General features: G+C 41.4%; 1 protein-coding gene across 1 annotated transcript in view; it reads left to right on the top strand.

The window, feature by feature from the left end:
* Window positions 1–2,793: 2,793 nt before the first annotated feature.
* HCK (HCK proto-oncogene, Src family tyrosine kinase) overlaps window positions 2,794–17,989 on the top strand; it is a 56,803-nt gene continuing 41,607 nt past the window's right edge. The window contains exon 1 of the mRNA XM_069750992.1: window positions 2,794–2,865. The gene's annotated coding sequence lies outside the window, so the exon portion shown is untranslated. The remainder of the gene's footprint in view (window positions 2,866–17,989) is intronic.

Genomic DNA, 17,989 nt, shown 5'->3' with positions numbered 1-17,989 from the left:
TCGGGTCAGTACGATTACAGCGATACCTCATTTATATCATTTTTTATGTTTTGGCGCTTTTATACGATAAAAACCATTGTATAGAAAAAATAATTATTTTTGCATCGCTTTATTCTGAGGACTATAACTTTTTTATTTTTTTCGCTGATGACGATGTATTGCGGCTCATTTTTGGCAGGACAAGATGACGTTTTCAGCGGTACCATGGCTATTTATATGCGTCTTGTTGATCGCGTGTTATTCCACTTTTTGTTCGGCAGTATGATAATAAAACGTTGTTTTTTGCCTCGTTTTTTTTTTTTTACTGCGTTCACTGAAGGGGTTAACTAGCGGGACAGTTATATAGATGGGGTCGTTACGGACGCGGTGATACTAAATATGTGTACTGTTATTGTTTTTTTTATTTATTTAGATAAAGAAATGTATTTATGGGAACAATATTTTTTTTTCTTTATTTAGGAATTTTATTTTTTGTTAACACATGTAAATATTTTTTTTTTTTACTTTATAACATTGCCCCGGGGGGGCATCATGTTATAGGGTCAGATCGCTGATCTGGCACTTAGCTGTACACTGTGTCAGATCAGCGATCTGACGTGCACTGCTCCTGGCTTACCAGCGCTTGCTCTGAGCAGGCGCTGGTAAGCCACCTCCCTGCAGGGCCCAGATGTAGCCCCGTGGCCATTTTGGATCCGGGGCCTGCAGGGATGAGACGCTCGGTACAAGGTGAGCACATTGCCTTGTACCGAGGGTCTCAGGGAAGCACGCAGGGAGCCCCTTCCCTGCGCGATGCTTCCCTGTACCGCCGGAACTCTGCGATCATCTTTGATCACAGTGTGCCGGGGGTTAATGTGCCAGGGGCGGTCAGGTGACCGCTCCTGGCACATAGTGAAGGATGTCAGCTGCGATAGTCAGCTGACACCCGGCTGCGATCGACCGCGCTCCCCCGTGAGCGCGGCCGATCGCATGTGATGTACTATCCCGTCGTTGGTCATACGGGCCCACCCCACCTCAATGGGATAGTACATCATATGTCAGAAAGGGGTTAATGCATTGGGAAGCTCCAGAAAAAAATGCGAAAAAAAGCATCAAAAACGCGTGAAAAATGCGAAAAAAATGCATGCGGATTTCTTGCAGAAAATGTCCGGTTTTCCTCAGGAAATTTTTGCAAGAAATCCTGAACCTGTGCACATAGCCTAAAAGGGACTTTTGTGTTTGAACTTTGTGGGTCAATGCCTCTTCACTATTTACGATGCTACTGCAGCCTTACACCCCCTATCCCCCACCCCCTGATGGCTGGATTATCATTGTAAATGCATAATTGCAAATACACACCTGTACTTTGTATCTCCTCCACTACATTGTTGATTGTAAGCTCTCACGAGTAGGGTCGTCTTATTTTGTTTTAATTATTGTATTGTTAACATTGTTACTTATGACTGTTGTGTTTGAAACTGTTAAACTGTAAAGTACTGCGGAATATGTTGGCGCTATATAAATAAAGATTATTATTATTATTATTATTCATGTGCGTAGGGTGCAATATTATAGTAGTTATATTCTTGTATAGGGGCCACTATTATAGTAGTTATATTCTTGTACATAGGAGCAGTAGTATAGTAGTTATATTCTTGAACATAGTGGCAGTATCATAATAGTTAGATTCCTGTATGTAGGGTGCAGTATTATAGTAGTTATATTCTTTTATAGGGGCCACTATTTTAGTAGTTATATTCTTGTACCTAGAAGCAGCATTATGGTAGTTATATTCTTGTACATAGGAGCAGTATTATAGTAGTTATATTCTTTTATAGGGGCAGCATTATAGTAGTTATATTCTTGTACATAGGAGGCAGTATTATAGTAGTTATATTCTTGTACATAGGGGCAGTATTATAGTAGTTATATTCTTGTACATAGGAGCAGCATTATGGTAGTTATATTCTTGTACATAGGGGCAGTATTATAGTAGCTATATTCTTGTACATAGGGGGCAGTATTATAGTAGTTATATTCTTGTACATAGGAGGCAGTATTATAGTAGTTATATTCTTGTACATAGGGGCAGTATTATAGTAGTTATATTCTTGTACATAGGAGCAGCATTATGGTAGTTATATTCTTGTACATAGGGGCAGTATTATAGTAGCTATATTCTTGTACATAAGGGCAGTATTATAGTAGTTATATTCTTGTACATAGGAGCAGCATTATGGTAGTTATATTCTTGTACATAGGGGCAGTATTATAGTAGCTATATTCTTGTACATAGGGGGCAGTATTATAGTAGTTATATTCTTGTACATAGGAGCAGCATTATGGTAGTTATATTCTTGTACATAGGGGCAGTATTATAGTAGCTATATTCTTGTACATAGGGGGCAGTATTATAGTAGTTATATTCTTGTACATAGGAGGCAGTATTATAGTAGTTATATTCTTGTACATAGGGGCAGTATTATAGTAGTTATATTCTTGTACATAGGAGCAGCATTATGGTAGTTATATTCTTGTACATAGGGGCAGTATTATAGTAGCTATATTCTTGTACATAAGGGCAGTATTATAGTAGTTGCATTCTTGTACATAGGGGCAATATTATAGTAGTTATATTTTTGTACATAGGAGCAGTATTATAGTGTGGTGTGCTATAATGCACTAAAAAGGATATACTAATAATGGCAGATGAGTAGGAGGACCACTAACCATGACATGAGCAGAGCTCAAGTGAGCCTAGTGTATAGGGTTCAGTGGTTATGTGTTTGCAGCTTCTGTGTTTCCTGCTGATATCTCATTTTTGGTTCCTCTTTCCTCGTGCAGTCTTGTGTACGGCCAGAGATGTTATGCCAACTTTTGAGTTTTACGGTAAGTCTTCTGTTAGTTTTCCTGACCCGCTGCTTTCTTTGTGACTTAGCTTTTAGCTTCTGGTCCCTATGTATTTATTGTGGTGGAGCATCTTCTGTATATGGATTTGTCTGTGTTTGTCCTGTCTAAGGGGATAGGTTAGATCTACTAGTAAAATAATGTTTATGGGCCTCAGGCCAATGGAGGTTCAAGCATGAGTAAATATACAGGACAATATAAGTTATGGTGTGTGCATGGCTGTGCACGCAGACTGTGCAGTTGAGATACTTTAGGGGAAGTTCTACCTTAGCCTCGCATTCTGTAAAACTGTATGTACAGTTGTGGCCAAAAGTATTGACACCCCTGCAATTTTGTCAGATAATACTTATTTTCTTCCTGAAAATGATTGCAAACACAAATTCTTTGTTATTATTCTCTTCATTTAATTTGTCTTAAATGAAAAAGACTCAAAAAGAATTGTCCTAAAGCCAAATTGGATATAATTCCACACCAAACATAAAAAGGGGGTGGACAAAAATATTGGCACTGTTCAAAAAATCATGTGATTCTTTTCTAATTTGTGTAATTAACAGCACCTGTAACTTACCTGTGGCACCTAACAGGTGTTGGCAATAAGTAAATCACACTTGCAGCCAGTTGACATGGATTAAAGTTGACTCAACCTCTGTCCTGTGTCCTTGTGTGTACCACATTGAGCATGGAGAAAAGAAAGAGGACCAAAGAACTGTCTGAGGACTTGAGAAACCAAATTGTGAGGAAGCATGAGCAATCTCAAGGCTACAAGCCCATCTCCAAAGACCTGAATGTTCCTGTGTCTACCGTGCGCAGTGTCATCAAGAAGTTTAAAGCCCATGGCACTGTGGCTAACCTCCCTAGATGTGGACGGAAAAGAAAAATTGACAAGAGATTTCAACGCAAGACTGTGCGGATGTTGGATAAAGAACCTCGACTAACATCCAAACAAGTTCAAGCTGCCCTGCAGTCCGAGGGTACAACAGTGTCAACCCGTACTATCCATCGACGTCTGAATGAAAAGGGACTGTATGGTAGGAGACCCAGGAATACCCCACTTCTTACCCTGAGACATAAAAAAGCCAAGCTGGAGTTTGCCAAAACTTACCTGAAAAAGCCTAAAACGTTTTGGAAGAATGTTCTCTGGTCAGATGAGACAAAAGTAGAGCTTTTTGGGCAAAGGCATCAACATAGAGTTTACAGGAGAAAAAAAGAGGCATTCAAAGAAAAAAACACTGTCTCTACAGTCAAACATGGCGGAGGTTCCCTGATGCTTTGGGGTTGCTTTGCTGCCTCTGGCACTGGACTGCTTGACCGTGTGCATGGCATTATGAAGTCTGAAGACTACCAACAAATTTTGCAGCATAATGTAGAGCCCAGTTTGAGAAAGCTGGGTCTCCCTCAGAGGTCATGGGTCTTCCAGCAGGACAATGACCCAAAACACACTTCAAAAAGCACTAGAAAATGGTTTGAGAGAAAGCACTGGAGACTTATAAGGTGGCCATCAATGAGTCCAGACCTGAATCCCATAGAACACCTGTGGAGAGATCTAAAAATGGCAGTTTGGAGAAGGCACCCTTCAAATATCAGGGACCTGGAGCAGTTTGCCAAAGAAGAATGGTCTAAAATTCCAGCAGAGCATTGTAAGAAACTCATTGATGGTTACCGGAAGCGGTTGGTCGCAGTTATTTTGGCTAAAGGTTGTGCAACCAAGTATTAGGCTGAGGGTTCCAATACTTTTGTCTGGCCCATTTTTGGAGTTTTGTGTGAAATGATCAATGTTTTGCTTTTTGCTTCATTCTCTTTTGTGGTTTTTAATTTAAGACAAATTAAGTGAAGATAATAATACCAAAGAATTTGTGATTGCAATCATTTTCAGGAAGAAACTGAGTATTATCTGACAGAATTGCAGGGGTGTCAATACTTTTGGCCACAACTGTATGTACTATAGCTTCATGTATTTATTTGTTTAAAAAAGTTATATATATATATATATATATATATATATATATATATATATATATACATACACACAGTACAGATCAGAAGTTTGGACACACCTTCTCATTTAAAGATTTTTCTGTATTTTCTTGACTAGACTATGAAAATTGTAAATTCACACTGAAGGCATCAAAACTATGAATTAACACATGTGGAATTATATACTTAACAAAAAAGTGTGAAACAACTGAAAATATGTCTTATATTCTAGGTTCTTCAAAGTAGCCACCTTTTGCTTTGACTGCTTTGCACACACTTGGCATTCTCTTGATGAGCTTCAAGAGGTAGTCACCAGAAATGGTTTTCAATTCACAGGTGTGCCCTGTCAGGTTTAATAAGTGGAATTTCTTGCCTTATAAATGGGGTTGGGACCATCAGTTGTGTTGAGAAGAAGTCTGGTGGATACATAGCTGATAGTCCTACTGAATAGACTGTTAGAATTTGTATTATGGCAAGACAAAAGCAGCTAAGTAAAGAAAAACGAGTGGCTATCATTACTTTAAGAAATGAAGGTCGGTCAGTCCGAAAAATTGGGAAAACTTTGAAAGTGTCCCCAAGTGCAGTTGCAAAAACCATCAAGCGCTATAAAGAAACTGGCTCACATGAGGACTGCCCCAGGAAAGGAAGACCAAGAGTCATCTCTGCTTCTGAGGATAAGTTTATCCGAGTCACCAGCCTCAGAAATTGCAGGTTAACAGCAGCTCAGATTAGAGACCAGGTCAATGCCACACAGAGTTCTAGCAGCAGACACATCTCTACAACAACTGCTAAGAGGAGACTTTGTGCAGCAGGCCTTCATGGTAAAATAGCTGCTAGGAAACCACTGCTAAGGACAGGCAACAAGCAGAAGAGACTTGTTTGGGCTAAAGAACACAAGGAATGGACATTAGACCAGTGGAAATCTGTGCTTTGGCCTGATGAGTCCAAATTTGAGATCTTTGGTTCCAACCACCGTGTCTTTGTGTGATGCTGAAAAGGTAAACCGATGGACTCAACATGCCTGGTTCCCACAGTGAAGCATGGAGGAGGAGGTGTGATGGTGTGGGGGTGCTTTGCTGGTGACACTGTTGGGGATTTATTCAAAATTGAAGGCATACTGAACCAGCATTGGTACCACAGCATCTTGCAGCGGCATGCTATTCCATCCGGTTTGCGTTTAGTTGGACCATCATTTATTTTTCAACAGGACAATAACCTCAAACACACCTCCAGGCTGTGTAAGGGCTATTTGACCAAGAAGGAGAGTGATGGGGTGCTATGCCAGATGACCTGGCCTCCACAGTCACCAGACCTGAACCCAATCAAGATGGTTTGGAGTGAGCTGGACCGCAGAGTGAAGGCAAAAGGGCCAACAAGTGCTAAGCATCTCTGGGAACTCCTTCAAGATTGTTGGAAGACCATTCCCGGTGACTACCTCTTGAAGCTCATCAAGAGAATGTCAAGAGTGTGCAAAGCAGTCATCAAAGCAAAAGGTAGCTACTTTGAAGAACCTAGAATATAAGACATAATTTCAGTTGTTCCACACTTTTTTGTTAAGTATATAATTCCACATGTGTTAATTCATAGTTTTGATGCCTTCAGTGTGAATTTACAATTTTCATAGTCATGAAAATGCAGAAAAATCTTTAAATGAGAAGGTGTGTCCAAACATTTGGTCTGTACTGTATATGGAAACCATCAACAAGCAGGCTAATTACATTTTTTTATTGAAGTAGTCTTACCTTAAATTGTATTGCGTCCATATTTCTAACGATCCAGTTTATTACATGGGTGCTTTATATAAACAAAGAACTAGACTGAGGATCCTTTTACATGGACCAACTGGCGCCACAATATGACCGCCGCTCCATAATCATTTTACTGACATTTTCAAAATCACTGTAAATGATGTGCACTGAGCAATCTATTGTAGGTCTATACCACATCGCTTCATGCGCTTTGGCTGTCCTTTTTCTCGACAGTGCAGAACCTGTTTACTATGCACCAACAAGAATGATAATCTTTTAACCCTCCATCACATACAATATTCGGACTAACGAGTTCACATACAATGTGCCTGTCAGGCGCCTGCTGGAAAAATACCTATAATATCTAATGTTTGCAATTTCAGTGCTCTAAAAGTGATCAGTGACCTTCATAGGGATGTAATAAAAGAGACTACACATAATCAGTTGCAAAAAAAAACATTTACTTAACATAAAACTAATAACTATGAAATACAAACTTTTCAAAACTCCCGCCAAATAGTCCCCAGTTCGACTCTCTCAAAAAAATGTACAAAGAAAATTTTTGAACACAAACTTAATTTTAAGGTACCTTAAGTACTATTAAAAACATATTCAATCAGAAGTAGATGCTGAGGTTTCCCCAGAAAAGTCACACTTGCAGAGCAAATAGCAAGAATTACACACCATTTTTGCATGTGTCAGGCAAATTGCTTTATGACATTTGAGACATTCATAATTTGAAAGCCTTCTGGTTCCGCTTTCCGTTTGGCAGGTGGTGCATCTCCTTCTTTTGTGAGGTGGTGCAGATGGTGACTTTTCACCATCATCTTCTGGGCGGAACCTTTTGAGCTGAACTTGAAGGCGAGAGGGGATACCGATTGTTTTCACGCTTCTCCTGCGTAGCTCTCCAAGTACTAGTTCATGGGCCAATTTTTTCAGATACAATCGTCTACGGAGTGGTTCAAGCTTGTTTTCAAGATAAATTACTTGTGAATTTATACCACCCAAATTCAACATAGCAAAAAATATGACCATTGTTCCATTTAGCATTTTTATCTTTTCCAATATAATATGATCCAACTTCTTCATCCTCACCACTGTCACCATCTTGCTCTGTTTCAGAATCCAGGACACATTCTTCCACCTCATCATGAGAATCAATCTCACTTTCCTCTCCTAAATCCTCATTCAGTGTGAGGTCTCTATCATCTAACAGCATGTTTGTTACTTCCTCAACATCAAGTTATTTGGATAAATTGTACATTTTCCTCTCAATTTCAGCAGATAATCTGAAGCAAGAGAAGGAATATGTTAGGGAACTACTGTATATGCCTGAGCAGCACACTTTCTTTTATAAAATCTCCCTTATTTCTATGAAATATCCTCACATTTTGTGCTATACATTCATAAAACAAGCTAAATAAACTATTGTGATGAATAAAAACATAAAATACCAACCTTACTGAATGTGACGTATTCACATACAATGAGCCTGAGAGATCTGTGCAGCTATATCCTCTCCCCTGAAGCTCTGAAATCCAACTGTGATATCAGGTTTCACAGACCTTCAAGAGACAGGAGACTACCTGGAGGGAGGGGGTTTCCTCACAATCTGGTGAGGAAGGAGAAATGAAAGTAAAGGTACTGTCACACTAGACGATATCGCTAGCGATCCGTGACGTTGCAGCGTCCTCGCTAGCGATATCGTCCAGTGTGACAGGCAGCAGCGATCAGGCCCCTGCTGGGAGATCGCTGGTCGGGGAAGAAAGTCCAGAACTTTATTTCGTCGCTGGACTCCCCGTAGACATCGCTGAATCGGCGTGTGTGACACCGATTCAGCGATGTCTTCGCTGGTAACCAGGGTAAACATCGGGTAACTAAGCGCAGGGCCGCGCTTAGTAACCCGATGTTTACCCTGGTTACCATCCTAAAAGTAAAAAAACAAACACTACATACTTACCTACCGCTGTCTGTCCTCCAGCGCTGTGCTCTGCTCTCCTCCTGTACTGGCTGTGAGCGTCGGTCAGCCGGAAAGCAGAGCGGTGACGTCATCGCTCTGCTTTCTGGCTGCCCGGCGCTCACAGCCAGACCAGAGAAGCAGAGCGCCGAGGACAGACAGCGGAAGGTAAGTATGTAGCGTTTGTTTTTTTACTTTTTAGGATGGTAACCAGGGTAAACATCGGGTTACTAAGCGCGGCCCTGCGCTTAGTTACCCGATGTTTACCCTGGTTACCGGAGACCTCGGGATCGTTGGTCGCTGGAGAGCTGTCTGTGTGACAGCTCTCCAGCGACCAAACAGCGACGCTGCAGCGATCCGGATCGTTGTCGGTATCGCTGCAGCGTCGCTATGTGTGACGGTACCTTAAAAGAGAAGCGCCTGTCAGATCAGTTGTATGTGACGGAGGGTTAAGCAGCGCAAAATAACATTTCACCTGACGAACGAGCATTTTGCTCATTCATCAGGTGATCTGCAGCCTGTTCACACTGCAAGGTTGCTGTGAACATATTTTTTTAAGAACTCTCCTTTGCGATAGTCTTTCAGCAAAAATGCAGCTTAAAGCCCCCCATATACATTAGACGAGTGTTTCCCAAACTCCAGTCCTCCTGGCCCCCAACAGATCAGGTTTTCTGGATCTGTAGGGTTGGAGTTTGGGAAACATTGCATTAGACTAATGTTGGGCAAATTCGCTGATATTGATGGCATTTTGGACTGTCAACCGCATTGTCTTCCGTGGATAAACCATTGCCAGGGACTTGTTGGGTGTTGACTTTCTTATTTGGCACTTGGCCTAATGAGCACTTCGGTGTATGGGAGAGGTGGCCGAGATGGCTGCTGGTCAAATTATCATTCAGCCAGCAGGCATCTAATGTGTATGGCGACCTTAAGAGAGAATAGATTACATTGTACGATTTTTAGATAGTCTTGTGTTAATGTGGTTAAGGCAGGATATTACAGTAGTTTAGGCTCCCATTAGACCCCTAACGCTGTGGCCATATATCGTGATGGGCTAATTCTAAAGAAGGTCATGCAGCAATTGTCCATCATGGTGGTCTGAGTCTCGGCTTTGTGCTGCCAGCCTTTGCGTGTGGTATCACCCTAAGCCTGCAGGAAACCATTATGCATTTAAACCACCAAGCAAAACAAAAGAAGTATACAAGAACTGTCAGCAGCAGCTTGCTGATGGTCTCCACAATCAATATATGATTTTCTGCCTTCCAAAGTGAAAAAAAAAACGAGACTAAAAACCAAGTAAAAGGAGCAGAAAATAAAAAAAATGTTGACTCTACGCTAACATTACTGAGATGTGGAGCTTCAGTCAAAGCCGATGACATTAGGTCATATGTGGGATAAACCATTTTCGTCTATAGTATTTATAGAACATTTCCCTCCTGAAAAATATGTTTAAAGGTTCGTGTCTTGTTATATCTCATATCTGTGTTTATAAACATCGGTGACAAGCAATATGGTGGCCATTATGGCTCCCACAAATGAGGCTTCCAAGGGAAGCCATGGATGTTTAGGACCCTGGATAAACTGGGTAGCACTCCCTATGGTTGGTGTAGTTGTAGCCATAGATGCTCAGGACCTTGGATAATCTGGGTGACACTCCCTATGGTTGGTGTTGTAAGGGTAGCCATGGATGTTCAGGACCCTGGATAATCTGGGTGACACTCCCTATGGTTGGTGTAATGGCAGCCATGGATGTTTAGGACCTTAGATAATCTGGGTGACACTCCCTATGGTTTGTGTAAGGGTAGTCATAGATGTTCAGGACCTTGGATAATCTGGGTGACACTCCCTATGGTATGGTTGGTGTAATGGTAGCCATGGATGTTCAGGACCCTGGATAATCTGGGTGACACTCCCTATGGTTGGTGTAATGGTAGCCAGGGATGTTCAGGACCCTGGATTATCTGGGTGTCACTCCCTATGGTTGGTGTAAGGGTAGTCATGAATGGAAGGGCTCTGGATTATCTAGGTGACACTCCTTATGGTTGATGTAATGGTAGCCATTGATGTTCAGGACCCTGGATTATCTGGGTGACACTCCCTATGGTTTGTGTAATGGTAGCCATGGATGTTCAGGACCCTGGATTATCTGGGTGTCACTCCCTATGGTTGGTGTAAGGGTAGTCATGAATGGAAGGGCTCTGGATTATCTGGGTGACACTCCTTATGGTTGATGTAATGGTAGCCATTGATGTTCAGGACCCTGGATTATCTGGGTGACGCTCCCTATGGTTGGTGTAATGGCAGCCATGGATGTTTAGGACCTTAGATAATCTGGGTGACACTCCTTATGGTTGGTGTAATGTTAGCCATGGATGTTCAGGACCCTGGATAATCTGGGTGACAATTCCTATCGTTGGTGTAAGGGTAGCCATGAATGTTCAAGAACCTGGATAATCTTGGTGACACTCCCTATGGTTGGTGTAATGGTAGCCATAGATGTTCAGGACCCTGGATAATCTGGGTGACAATTCCTATGGTTGGTGTAATTTTAGCCATGGATGTTCAGGACCTTGGATAATCTGGGTGACACTCCCTATGGTTGGTGTAATGGTAGTCATGGATGTTCAGGACCCTGGATAATCTGGGTGACACTCCCTATGGTTGGTGTAATGGTAGCCATGGATGTTCAGGACCCAGGATAATCTGAGTGACAATTCCTATCGTTGGTGTAATGGTAGCTATGGATGTTCAGGACCCTGGATAATCTGGGTGACACTCCCTATGTTTGGTGTAAGGGTAGTTATGGATGTTCAGGACTCTGGATTATCTGGGTGACATTCCTTATGGTTGATGTACGGGTAGCCATGAATGTTCAGGACCCTAGATAAGCTTGGGGACACTCCCTATGGTTGGTGTAAGGGTAGCCATAGATGCTCAGGACCTTGGATAATCTGGGTGACACTCCCTATGGTTGGTGTAATGGCAGCCATGGATGTTTCGGACCTTAGATAATCTGGGTGACACTCCCTATGGTTGGTGTAATGGTAGCCATAGATGTTCAGGACCTTGGATAATCTGGGTGACACTCCCTATGGTTGGTGTAATGGTAGCCATGGATGTTCAGGACCCTGGATAATCTGGGTGACACTCCCTATGGTTGGTGTAATGGCAGCCGTGGATGTTTAGGACCTTAGATAATATGGGTGACACTCCCTATGGTTGGTGTAAGGGTAGCCATAAATGTTCAGGACCTTGGATAATCTGGGTGACACTCTCTATGGTTGGTGTAATGGTAGCCATGGATGTTCAGGACCTTGAATTATCTGGGTGACACTTCCTATGGTTGGTGTAATGGTAGCCATGGATGTTCAGGACCCTGGATTATCTGGATGACACTTCCTATGGTTGGTGTAATGGTAGCCATGGATGTTCAGGACCCTGGATTATCTGGGTGACCATTTTTATCGTTTGTGTAAGGGTAGCCATGAATGTTCGGGACCCTTGATAATCTGGGTGTCACTCCCTATGGTTGGTGTAAGGGTAGCCATGAATGGAAGGGCTCTGGATTATCTGGATGACACTCTCTATGGTTGATGTAATGGTAGCCATGGATGTTCAGGACCCTGGATTATCTGGGTGACATTCCTTATGGTTGATGTAAGGGTAGTCATGAATATTCAGGACCCTGGATTATCTGGGTGACACTCCCTATGTTCGGTGTAAGGGTAGCCATGGATGTTTGAGGCTCTGGATTAACTGGGTGACACTCCTTATGTTTGGTGTAATGGTGGCCATGGATGTTCAGGACCCTGGATTATCTGTGTGACACTCCCTTGGTTGGTGTAAGGGTAGCCATGGATGTTATGGACTGTGAATAAGTTCGTTCCCACTCTCGATGTTAGCTGTATTGGCAGCCATGACCGCTAAGGACTGCGATTAAGCTGGGTGACATTCCTTATTTTTCCCAGGATCAGATATACAGTTAAGTCCATATATATTTGGACAGAGACAACATTTTTCAAATTTTGGTTATAGACATTACCACAATGAATTTTAAACAAAACAATTCAGATGCAGTTGAAGTTCAGACTTTCAGCTTGCATTTGAGGTATCCACATTAAAATTGGATGAAGGGTTTAGGAGTTTCAGCTCCTTAACATGTGCCACCCTTCATTATGCCATTCTCAATTAAGCAGATAAAAGGCCTGGAGTTGATTTGAGGTATGGTGTTTTGCATTTGGAAGGTTTTGCTGTGAAGTAAACATGCGGTAAAGGAGCTCTCCATGCAGGTGAAACAAGCCATCCTTAAGCTGCGAAAACAGAGAAAACCCATCCGAGAAATTGCTACAATACTAGGAGTGGCAGAATCTACAGTTTGGTACATCCTGAGAAAGAAAGAAAGCACTGGTGAACTCATCAATGCAAAAAGACCTGGGCGCCCACGGAAGACAACAGTGGTGGATGATCGGAGAATAATCTCCATGGTGAAGAGAAACCCCTTCACAACAGCCAACCAAGTGACAACACTCTCCAGGAGGTCGGCGTATCAATATCCAAATCTACCATAAAGAGAAGACTGCATGAAAGTAAATACAGAGGGTTCACTGCACGGTGCAAGCCACTCATAAGCATCAAGAAGAAAAAGGCTAGACTGAACTTTGCTAAAAAACTTCTAAAAAAGCCAGCACAGTTCTGGAAGAACAATCTTTGGACAAATGAAACCAAGATCAACCTCTACCAGAATGATGGAAAGAGAAAAGTATGGCGAAGGCGTGGTACAGCTCATGATCCAAAGCATACCGCATCATCTGTAAAACATGGCGGAGGCAGTGTGATGGCTTGGGCATACATGGCTGCCAGTGGCACTGGGTCACTAGTGTTTATTGATGATGTGACACAGGACAGAAGCAGCTGAATGAATTCTGAGGTATTCAGAGACATAGTGTATGCTCAGATCCAGCCAAATGCAGCCAAACTACATACTACAGATGGACAATGACCCAAAACATAAAGCCAAAGCGACCCAGGAGTTTATTAAAGCAAACAAGTGGAATATTCTTGAATGGCCAAGTCAGTCACCTGATCTCAACCCAATTGAGCATGCATTTCACTTGTTAAAGACTAAACTTCAGACAGAAAGGCCCACAAACAAACAGCAACTGAAAACCACCGCAGTGAAGGCCTGGCAGAGCTTCAAAAAGGAGGAAACACAGCGTCTGGTGATGTCTATGAGTTCAAGACTTCAGGCAGTCATTGGCAACAAAGGGTTTTCAACCAAGTACTAGAAATGAACATTTTATTTCAAATGGTTGAATCTGTCCAATTACTTTTGGTCCCTTTAAAAACAGGGTGGCACATGTTAAGGAGCTGAAACTCCTAAACCCTTAATCCAATGTTAATGTGGATACCCTCAAATGAAAGCTGAAAGTCTGAACTTCAACTGCATCTGAATTGTTTTGTTTAAATTTAATTGTGATAATGTCTATAACCAAAATTAGAAAAATGTTGTCTCTGTCCAAATATATATGGACTTAACTGTATGACATAAGTAGTGCCATATTTCACATTGTTAGCCGGAGTATTACCACAGCAGCGCGTGTTACTTCATATAAGCAGCAGAATCCAACGTAAGGCAAACTGTGTTTAATATATGCAGCTTGAACTGGAACAAAATAAGAAAGCTTTGACAGTAACTACCGATATAATCTAGTCCATGTAACACATGTCTCTCTGTGAAGGAAACAGCAGCAGAATGATGCAATCAGTGAGAGTCCTCTGACCTTTTTGTACAAACTTTAACAATCACAGCATAGCTGACAAATGAACACTCATAGACATTCAATGCAGACTACAACAGGAATGGAGTTGTTGCATTTAAACTTATTCCAACACCCCCACTCAACAACTGCTTATCCTGTTAGTCCCATTGCAGTTCTGAATTCTTCAAACTTGGCTCTTGACAATGGCTTTGTCAAAACATCTGCTAACATCTTGTCAGATTCACAGTAAACAAACTTTAGAACTTCACGCTCTACTAAGTCACGCAAGTGATGATGTTTAACATCAATGTGCTTTGTTCTTGCACTTATCCTTTCACTGCTGGCGAGCTTGATACATCCTTGGTTGTCCTCATAGATAACAGTTGGTTCAGCTAGTGGTTTGCCGAATTCTTCCAAAAGTTGCTTCAACCAAATTAACTCTTGACTTGCATGAGCAGCTGATGTATATTCTGCTTCTGTAGAAGACAATGCAACTGACACTTGTTTTCTACTGGACCATGAGATTGAAGTGTGTCCTAACTTGAACAAGTAACCACTTGTTGATCTTCGATCACTTGAGTCTCCAGCCCAATCTGCATCTACATATCCTCTGAGAATTAGATCTCCTGATGCAGAAATCTTTAGACTTAACTCTTGGGTTGCCTTAAGATACTGAAGAAGTCTCTTAATTGCATTCCAATCTCTTTGGCGTGGCTTGCTTACACGTCGGCAGAGAATTCCCACTGTGGCTGAGATATCTGGACGGGTTGTGGTTGCTATGTATAGAAGTGCCCCCACTGCTTGTCTGTAACTGTCATTTGTGGGTAGCAGATCTTCTTCTCCTTCCAATTTTAGGTAAGATGGATCCATTGGAGTTGATATGCCTTTGGCTTCTGACATTCCAAACTGGTTTAGAACTGTGGAGATTTTAGAATTTTGATTAAGAAGAAAACTTCCATCTTCCTCTCTCTGGATTTGGATTCCCAAATAGTATGTCACATCTCCAAGGTCCTTGGTCTCGAAATGCTTGTTCAGAATTTGACCTAGTTTTGAAATTTCTCTCTCTTCTTGATGCGCTATTATTACATCATCCACATATAGAATAACATACATCCAATCTTGTGATACACCTTTTGTATACAAACATGGATCCGCTTGAGACCTTTTAAATCCTTCGTCGATTAACACTTTGTTCATCTTAGTGTTCCATGCTCTTGCTGATTGCTTAAGGCCGTAGAGAGATTTTTGCATTCTGCAAACAAGGTTCTCTTTACCCCTTTTAACATAGCCTTCTGGTTGAGTCATGTACAGCTCTTCTTCAATGTCTCCATGTAGAAAGGCTGTTTTGATGTCAAAATGTCTTACTTTCATCTGCTGAACAGCAGCTATGGATAATAAAGTTCTGAATGTAGTTTGCTTGGCAACTGGAGCAAAAGTAGCATCATAATCTTCACCATATTTTTGTGAATATCCTTTTGCGACCAATCTTGCTTTAAAACGGTGAACATTACCTTCGGAGTCATATTTGTTCTTAAAGACCCACTTACATCCAATTGCTTTCTTGCCTTGAGGTAGCTCTGTGAGCTCCCATGTTTTGAGCTTATGAAGGGATTCCATTTCTTCATCAGCAGCTTTTATCCATTTTTGCTTCTTATGAATAGGCAGTTTTTGCATTTCCTGCCATGACTGTGGCTCTTCTTCTGGAATTGATCTGACCATATAAGAAAGGCGTTTAGCTGGAATTCCTTTATTTGATCTTCCTGATCTTCTGATCTCCTGAGGTTGGCTTGGTTCTTCTGTTTCTTTTTCAGTACTTTCAGAGCATATCCAGACTTCAGTATTTTCTTTGAGATTCTCTTCAATGTCTGGAATCACTGACTGAAATTCTTGTTCCTTAGGTTGAATTATTTGCGTAACCTCATGAAATTTGAGCGATACTGAGTTTTCATCAATCACTACATCTCTGCTGATTGTTACTGTGTTGGTCTGTGGGTGCAGGATTCTGTATCCTTTCTGAGTTTCACTGTACCCCACAAGAACTCCTTCCTTTGCATGAGATTCCCACTTAGAACGTTTTTCTTTGGGAACATGCACAAAAGTTTTGCTTCCGAATATCCTGAGATGCTTCAGGTTGGGCTTCTCACAGTTCCATAGCTCATATGGAGTTTTACTTGTAGCTTTACTTGGCAGTCGATTTTGAAGATAGGTAGCAGTCATGATGGCTTCTCCCCAATATGTTGTAGGTAGGTTTCCATCAAATAGCATACTTCTTCCACTTTCACAAAGAGTTCGGTTCTTTCTCTCTGCTGTGCCATTCTGCTCTGGGTTGTATGGAACGGTTGTCTGGAACACGATTCCATTCTTTTTCAGGATGGTTTGCACTTTACCACTTGTATATTCAGTTCCATTATCTGCTCGCAGTACCTTTGGTATTCTTCCAAATTTGTTAAGAACTGCAGCAAGATATTCTTCAAGTTTCTGTGGAACTTCATCTTTACTTTGAAGTAGGTAAGTAACAGTATATCTGGAATAATCATCAATGAATGTGAGAAAATATCTCTTCTTGCTGGGAGTAAGAACACTCATTGGACCACACACATCTGTATGTATCAAATCCAGTATCTGTGCAGATTTAGTAGTGCTTACTTTAGGAAACGATTTTCTGGACATTTTCCCTTTTAGGCAACTTGTGCACTTCATTGTTTGATTACACTGGTTGATTGCAATACCATTTGCAAGTTGAGCTAGTTTCTTTACTGCTTCTGGATCTCTGTGGCCTAGGCGTCTGTGCCACACATGAATACAGTCCTTATGAAAATCTTGTCTAGCACTGTAAACAGTTTCATTGCATTTCAGCTGATAAAGTTCATCTTTGATTTTTCCTTCGGCAAGGGTATGACCCTTCTTTGAAATGATGCATCTGTCATCCTTAAATGTAACTATATTTCCCTGTTGTGCAAGCTTCTTTACAGATAAAAGGTTACTTTCAAGTTTGGGAACATACAGCACGTCTTTAACTGGGATTTTTCTGACTTGTGCTGAGGATTGAACTTGACAATGGAGATAACCATCTCCTATTCCTTCTGATGTCATATAGTGACCATTAGCTAAAATTACCTTTTCAGACTTGCTTTCATCTAGATTAATGAAGAAATCTTTATCACGTGTCATGTGAGCAGTCGCTCCAGAGTCAATACACCAAACATGGTTTGCATATGGGCTTGTGCTGACCCCAAATGCAGTCGCAATACATGCATCTTCCTTCTTTATAGCTGTTTTAACCTTTTGATGACTGTCCTGCTTTTTAAACTGATTCATTCTTGCTTTCCACACTCTGCAGTCTGCTTTAAGGTGACCAGGCTTTTTACAGACAAAACATTCACGAGTTTCCTTTAAATGACTCTGAGCTTTAGAAAAGTACTGTGTCTTTAATGCTGCTTCTGCTTTGCATATATTATTGCTAATAGTCTCTGACTTTCTCTTGTATTCATCTGCAAGTTTCCCTTTCACATATTCTAGTGTGAGTTCATCATCTGGTCTGGCATCTAATGCAGTCACAAGCGTGTCATAACTTTCTGGAAGACCACTTAATAGTAATGCAGCAACATGAAAATCTTTAATTTCTTCACCAATACCCCTTAGGCGCTCCACAATCTCTAGGGTGTTTCTGA

This window comes from Ranitomeya imitator, chromosome 2 (assembly GCF_032444005.1).
Source record: "Ranitomeya imitator isolate aRanImi1 chromosome 2, aRanImi1.pri, whole genome shotgun sequence".
Lineage (NCBI taxonomy): Eukaryota > Metazoa > Chordata > Amphibia > Anura > Dendrobatidae > Ranitomeya > Ranitomeya imitator.
Note: the sequence above shows the minus strand (reverse complement) of the source record. Positions and strands in the feature narration are given on the sequence as shown.